Consider the following 8,652-nt stretch of genomic DNA (forward strand, 5'->3'; position numbering starts at 1 on the left):
CATTATTTACGTACGTTTTGCGAACTTCAAACGCTTCTTAAAATTTATTATACCCTGAACATGGTATATTAAGTCCGTCACGAAGTTTGTAACAGCCAGAAGGAAGCGTCGGAGACCCTATAAAGTGTATTTATGTATATGTAAATGATCAGTACGTTGAGCTGAGTTGATTTAGCTATGTCCGTCGGTTTTAAATTTTTTTATATAGGATCACCTTATTTTTGAGAGTAAGTTTCGATTTGGGACCCAGTAACCTGCATATTTTTCTCGTCTTGATTTTTAGCTGATCTCTGATCGTCTGCCTGTCTGTCCGTCCGTCTGTCTGTATATATACGAACTAGTCTCTCAGGTTTTATACTCTCGCAACAAAGTTGCTAAGGAGAGTATTATAGTTTTGTTCACATAAATGTTGTTTGTAAGTTCTAAAACTAAAAGAGTCAGATATAGGGTTATATATACCAAAGTGATCAGGGTGACGAGTAGATTTTTTTTGGAAAAGTGGGCGTGGCCCCGCCCCCTACTAAGTTTTTTGTACATATCTCGGAAACTGCTATAGCTATGTCAACCAAACTTTATAGAGTCGTTTCCTTCAGGCATTTCCATATACAGTTCGAAAATGGAAGAAATCGGATAATAACCACGCCCACCTCCCATACAAAGGTTATGTTGAAAATCACTAAAAGTGAGTTAACCGGCTAACAAAAAACGTCAGAAACACTAAACGGAAGAAATGGCAGAAGGAAGCTGCACCCAGGCTTTTTTTTTAAATTGAAAATGGGCGTGGCGTCGCCCACTTATGAACCAAAAACCATATCTCAGGAACTACTCGACCGATTTCAATGAAATTCGGTATATAATATTTTCTTAACACCCTGATGACATGTACGAAATATGGGTGAAATCGGTTCACAACCACGCCTTCTTCCAATATAACGCTATTTTGAATTTCATCTGATGCCTTCTTTGTATAATATATACATTAGGAACCAATGATGATAGCGGAATAAAACTTTACACAAATACGGTATTTGAGCTGAGGTATCCCTTGTGGAAAAATTGTCGTGATCGGATTATAACTTTTCAAGGACCCTGATATCGAACACGAAGAACTCAGTGCCTAACCTAACCTAATTTTTCACCGAAAATATCGGTAAATCAAAGAGCAAAATAAAAAAATATGTAAATGGCGGATAATGAAATCTCGATTATCACTTTATTATGCGAGAGTATAAAATGTTCGGTGACACCCGAACTTAGCCCTTCCTTACTTGTTAAGATATCGTTTTGTAAACGTCATTTTCTCTTCAAGAAGCTGCACATTTGTCGGAATATAGGCCAAGGTAATAACATAATCTCTGAAATTGTTTCAGATCGGATTACTATATCATATAGCTTCCATACGAACTGGACACATAGTTACTAAAAGAAAAGCACCTGTTAAGGTTATATTAGCTTTAGTTCAGCCGAAGTTAACGTTTTTTCTTGTTTTACTCATAAGCGGCTTTTTTCGTGGAGTTCCCCATTATAGGCAACACCTTTAAGCGTCCTGCGTGAAGTCTCATCACTGACATCTATTCCAACATACTGAGCGAGCCTTTGATTAATTTCTGGAGTACTTGAGTTTTTTTTAATTTTTCTTACGAAAACGGCTTAGTTACGACTTTCCGACCGTCCTGATCGCTGCCGCAACTTCAAAAGATGTGGATGGTTGAAACACTCCTATAGGTAATTTTTGTATCTCTTGCTACGTTTTTTCTTCCTTTCGAAAATTAAATGTTATTTTTCTTTCTTCGAATTTTAAGTCAGATTTAAAATTATTTATTTGATGTAATAATGGATTTTACAAAATAAAATTGTGCAATGGAATCATTTTACTAAAAAATGTAATTTCCAAATACTTTTGTAAGGTACTGTATGCAAATGATCACGAAGATAAAACAAATTAAGCTCTGAGAGTGTCCGTCCGTCCGTCTGTGCAACGATAATTTGACTAAAAATTGAGATGGCTTGATGAAATCTTGAACACGCGTTTCTTGCCACCCATAGCCCAAAGTGGTTGGTATTGCATATGGGAGCATTTAGACAATTGCCACGGTCACAAAATGCTACAAATTAGGATACAAACCTTTACAAGATAACACAATGGAAAGAGACATCTCTCTTCCAACTTTCTTCTAATAGGTTAAATTTTGAATCATATTTCATTTACTCTAAATATGAATATAATATAACGATGTTGTAAACTACTAAATGCGGGATAACTCACTAAGCAAATATGGCAGACACCCTATGAAATCGAAATTGTATTGAACTCTGAAAATGTTCACGTATTTATGATATCGGAGACACATTTTACGTCACAAACCTATTTTAAAATTAGAAACTATGAAACTTACCATACCTAGCAATTGCGCCCTTGCACAGTGGTCGGTCTTGTATGGAATCAGCGGCCAAAAATACTTCCACTGCCTATATTAAAGTGAAACTTTTGCCAAGGCTTTTTAAAATCTTCCTCTCCCGTTTCCCACTCCGCCACCCCCAACATTTGGCAACAAATTATAATTAATTATATTAAATTAAAAAAGTTGATGAACGAAAAAGGAATTTTTTGAATATTATTTAGCTAAATCAAAAATTGATTCTAATAAAATTGATTTACTTTTGCATGATAGTTTCTTTGACTGGTAATGAAAGGATCTAAGCTCAAAAGCAATCGGCTTAACAAGTCCTAATTTGTTCTTTCGGGTATGATGGAGTCGATACATCTTCACGTCCTTATTGCTTGACTCAGCAGATTCTTATGAGAGTTCTCCAATTGAAACTGGAGCATATTGAATAACATCGGGAGTGATGTTATGACTGACGAAGGAAGATAATATCAAGACTATTTTGAAGTTAATCTAGCACAAATCTAGTGACCAGAATTGCCATCAAAGCCACATATTCCTATTGATAATAGGTAATTAGAGGTCTCATTCCGTTCATTAATTATATTTGTGAGGCAATGTGGTGCAATAATTTTTTTTATCTCAACTTTAACATCAGATTCTGAGACCTTCATTTGCTCAGGAAAACTGTTTTTCCTTTAAAATGTTATCATAGCAGGGTAAAAAGTTAATACCAAGTTTTTTGTTATCGAAACTTCTAATAAGCTTCATTAAATTTGCTTCGGAGATAATTGGTATTTCTTCACACATTTTCTAAACACCAAATATATGATATGATATGATGTGTCTAGATAAAAGTACGTATAAAACAAATATTTGATAAGAGTGAGAAAATGATCAAATTAAAACCAAAGCTCAATTTGCTGCAAGACCGGCATAATTCAAAAAACGTGATTTTGGAATTAATGCTGCAGAATTGTTCGTTATATCATACTTCATGTTGAGTGAAAAATTCATATGAATACCTCTTATATGCTCCGCTTGAGAAGAGGTGAAAGGTTGGAGTCATCGTGTAAGGTTGTAGTAAGTTGAAAACTTTAAACGCGTTTTCTGGCGAATCGATTTTTTTGATTTATGCCGGTCTTGCAGCAACATATATCGCTCATTTGCTGCAAGACCGGCATAAATCAAAAAAATCGATTCGCCAGAAAACGCGTTTAAAGTTTTCAACTTACTACAACCTTACACGATGACTCCGACCTTACACCTCTTCTCAAGCGGAGCATATAAGAGGTATCTATATCTATATATATAAAAGAAAGTTGTTGTTAGTTACATCTTTTATAACTCAAGAACGGCTTAACCGATTTGGCTGAAAATTGGTGGAGAGGTAGCTTAGAACCAGGCTAAGGACATAGGATACCTTTTAGCTCTTTATGTCAAAGTTTAATACAACTCATAAATACAAAAATTATATTTCAAATAAGCATTTGTTCAAAATTCATGTTTGTAAGCATATTTGAATATTCCATTTCTTCAAAAAAAAAAAACAAAGCAAAAACAATAAATAAACCTCACATCTCTATATATAAAAGAAAGTTGTTGTTAGTTACATCATTTATAACTCAAGAACGGCTTAACCGATTTGGCTGAAAATTGGTGGAGAGGTAGCTTAGAACCAGGCTAAGGACATAGGATACCTTTTAGCTCTTTATGTCAAAGTTTAATACAACTCATAAATACAAAAATTATATTTCAAATAAGCATTTGTTCAAAATTCATGTTTGTAGGCATATTTGAATATTTCATTTCTTCAAAAAAAAAAAACAAAGCAAAAACAATAAAAAAAACCTCACATCTATATATATAAAAGAAAGTTGTTGTTAGTTACATCATTTATAACTCAAGAACGGCTTAACCGATTTGGCTGAAATTGGTGGAGAGGTAGCTTAGAACCAGGCTAAGGACATAGGATACCTTTTAGCTCTTTATGTCAAAGTTTAATACAACTCATAAATACAAAAATTATATTTCAAATAAGCATTTGTTCAAAATTCATGTTTGTAGGCATATTTGAATATTTCATTTCTTCAAAAAAAAAAAACAAAGCAAAAACAATAAAAAAAACCTCACATCTATATATATAAAAGAAAGTTGTTGTTAGTTACATCATTTATAACTCAAGAACGGCTTAACCGATTTGGCTGAAAATTGGTGGAGAGGTAGCTTAGAACCAGGCTAATGACATAGGATACCTTTTAGCTCTTTATGTCAAAGTTTAATACAACTCATAAATACAAAAAATATATTTCAAATAAGCATTTGTTCAAAATTCATGTTTGTAGGCATATTTGAATATTTCATTTCTTAAAAAAAAAAACAAAGCAAAAACAATAAAAAAAACCTCACATCTATATATATAAAAGAAAGTTGTTGTTAGTTACGTCATTTATAACTCAAGAACGGCTTAACCGATTTGGCTGAAAATTGGTGGAGAGGTAGCTTAGCTTCTAAAAAATAATGCAATTGCTAAGTATTTGGAACAGAAGAAATGAACTGCAACCAAATACGCAGTGAAGTAGATTATAACTGGCTCAGTAATCAGTCGTTGATTCCCAAAAGACTGATGTTATAACTTTTCCAGCCGACTTTTTTGTTTTTCCACGCCTGAGAACCGGTTCATCATGTGCAGTCCACTAGAATGACTGTCGATTGGACTCCAGTGGGAAATGATGGAGCTATGTTTCTATTACCCACTTTATTCCGATTAGAGAGCACTTAAACACTTCTCAGAATCAGTTATTCGTTGTTTTTATTGGATTATGAACTTGCGAGCCGCCTACTTTGTTTATTTCGCCTGTTTCCAGCTTAGCAAATGTCTTTTCAGCGGTGGATTTCCCTGAGCCCAAATTCAACAGTATTTTCCCCAAAAAAACAATGCTTTATTGACACACGAAATGTTTTATGATCCATTTTTTGTAAACTAACACAAGTTGCTTCACAAAAATGCTATATCTCATTAACTAATAGTTATAATCCAACTAATAGAAATCATATACATATACATATGTAGATGGTAGGAGTAGTATTATCTATGTATCAGCCACAGTGAAGCGTGGCCGACCAAGTGTTATCGTCATTCAATACCGTGCTGAATTTTAAGGCGATCATCGCGCGGTTAGACTTTACTTATGCTGACATGCGACCAGTCTATATGATTGAACAGGAAATGTCAACTCTTACGCAAGTCAAACTTTCAATTGCCGAGTTTTACGACGAGGTCGAAAAGAAATTGACCTTGATAATAAATAAAACTATTAAGTTAAATGAGGGCAAAAAATATAGGCAAGATGCCTTGAGGGTTTTTGTTTCTGGCTTGCGGAAGCCAATGAGCGACATCATGTTTTCGTCGCAACCTAAGGACATGCCTAGTGCATTGGCATTAGCACAAGAATTGGAAGCAAATCATGCTCGATATTCGTTTGGAAATTCTTTCTACAGTAAAATGGATTCAGCTCAGGGGGGGGAAAAATAGTGGAAGGACATTTGCTCCACACCACTCTCCTCATTATAAACAAGTGGAAAAAAAACATATAGATGCGGCAACCCCTGTGGAGGTTGATCCGACCCTATCGCACTACAGGCAAGGAGGGAATTATAATCCAAATTGGTGAGCTGAGCGGGATTCTCAAAGAACCCGAATGGCATCCCAAAACTTTAATCAAAGGCCGACAGCCTATAATAATAACCTACACTCTCAAGAAAGGGAAACAGTGAAAACACCTCGCGAGAGCGACAGGCAAAATATTTCGAAAATACAAAGGGTTAATCACTTAACTCAAGATTCAGTTGAAGATTTTAATGAAAGCGAGTCACAATGTGAATTTTTGGAAGAAATAAATTTTTTAGACGTAGATCGCTCCTGCCCTATATAGATACGACACTGGCAGGTCGACCGATGAAATTGTTGATCGACACCGGAGCGGGAAAAAATTTTGTTAAACCCAACGAAAATTTAAAAGGGGTAAAGAATGTAGAAAACTCATTTAAAGTTGGGTCCATCCACGGTACTGCCGTGATTAAAGAAAGATGCTTAATTAACGTGCTCGGAAAGACGGCTCCTTTTTACCTTCTTTCCGAACTTAAAACATTTGACGGGATTATTGGGTTTGACTTCTTAAAAGAGGTTGGCGCAAAAATAGACTTACAAAAAGGAACCATTCACTATAAAGGGGGTGAAACAAAATTATCTTATTATGATTGTAAAAGTGTCAACAAAATAATTGGAAATAGGAATTCCCCTAAGGAACCAGCGAATTTCTTTTATAATGGAAAAACAAGCAAAAGATGAGGCTTTGCCGTTTAACACTAATATGGTAGCCACCATTAGAACAGTGGATAACGAACCGATTTATTCAAAGTCATACCCTTACCCGATAGCCGCTTCAGAATTTATAAATCAGGAGATTAAAGATTTACTACGAGATGGAATAATTCGTTCTTCTCGATCTCCATATAATAATCCTAAATGGGTTGTCGATAAAAAAGGGATAGATGAGAGCAGGAGGAAGAAGATAAGGATGGTAGTTGATTGTAGGAAACTGAAAGTCAAAACAGTTTCGCACAGGTATACTATCCCAGATACTTCAGTCATTTTAACTAATATTGGAAAATCAGTATTTTTCACGACACTTGACTTATAGTCAGGGTTCCACCAAATTAAGTTGGCGGAGAAGGACAGGGAAAAGACTGCCTTCTCTGTAAATAATGGAAAATGCGAATTTTGTAGACTTCCTTTCGGGGTGAAAAATGCGCCCGCAATTTTCCAAAGGGTAATTGATGATGTCCTCAGAGATGAAATAGGGAAATTCTGTCATGTTTACATCGATGGTGTAATCATCTTCTCAAGCAATGAAGAGGATCACTACAGGGACATCGAAAGAATCCTAACCAAACTTTACCAAGCGAATATGCGAGTTTCAATGGAAAAATCAAAATTTTTTAGGGAACAAGTGGAATTCCTTGCGTTTGTTGTTTTGAAGGAAGGGATAAAAACATGCCCTGATAAAGTCAATGACATTCTGAATTATAAAACGCCTAACACTCTTCGTGGTTTACGAGCATTTTTGGGGCTATCTGGCTACTATAGGAACTTTATTAAAGACTATGCCTCCATAGTAAAGCCTCTGACAAGATACTTAAGGGGAGAAAATGGTCATGTGGGAATGAATCAATCAAAAAATGTTAAAATTGGGTTGGACAACGACGCGTTGCTGGCTTTCGAAAAAGTTAAGAGAATTTTATCCAATGAGGATGTACTTCTGCTATATCCTGATCACTATAAACCATTTGACTTAACAACTGACGCTTCAGCACACGCTATTGGGGCGGTACTATCTCAAGGCAATAGGCCTATAACCATGATTTCCAGAACGTTATCGACAGCAGAAGAGAATTATGCTACCAATGAAAGAGAGCTTTTAGCGATAGTGCGGGCACTTCAGAAGCTGCGAAACTATTTGTACGGAGTAAAACAGCTGAATATTTTTACCGATCATCACCCGTTGACCTTCGCTGTCTCGGCTAAGAATCCAAACACGAAAATAAAACGCTGGCGAGCGTTTGTGGAAGAGTTTTCACCTCAATTTCATTATAAACCCGGTAAGGATAATCATGTTGCCGATGCATTGTCACAACAACACATTAATGCAATAGAGCAGGAATCCTCATCTGTTACTATGCATAGTGAAGAATCTCTAACAGAAGTTATTCCAAAAGTGGAAAACCCTGTTAATTCATTTCGAAATCAGATAATTCTGGAAGAAGGAAATGTCACAACCAAGAAAACAAGAATTATTTTCAAGGAATTCGTTACACAATGAGACTAGTTAATGATATTTTTAACGAAGACGATCAAAATGAAATAACGGGTGATTTTTTTGAGGTTAGGATTTTCATGCATTAGTATTTGACAGATCACGTGGGATTTCAGACATGGTGTCAAAGAGAAAGATGCTCAGTATGCTTTGACATTTCATCATGAATAGACTTACTAACGAGCAACGCTTGCAAATCATTGAATTTTATTACCAAAATCAGTGTTCGGTTCGAAATGTGTTTCGCGCTTTATTTTGTTCAGCGATGAGGCTCATTTCTGGTTGAATGGCTACGTAAATAAGCAAAATTGCCGCATTTGGGGTGAAGAGCAACCAGAAGCCGTTCAAGAACTGCCCATGCATCCCGAAAAATGCACTGTTTGGTGTGG

This window comes from Bactrocera dorsalis, chromosome 2, assembly GCF_023373825.1.
Source record: "Bactrocera dorsalis isolate Fly_Bdor chromosome 2, ASM2337382v1, whole genome shotgun sequence".
Lineage (NCBI taxonomy): Eukaryota > Metazoa > Arthropoda > Insecta > Diptera > Tephritidae > Bactrocera > Bactrocera dorsalis.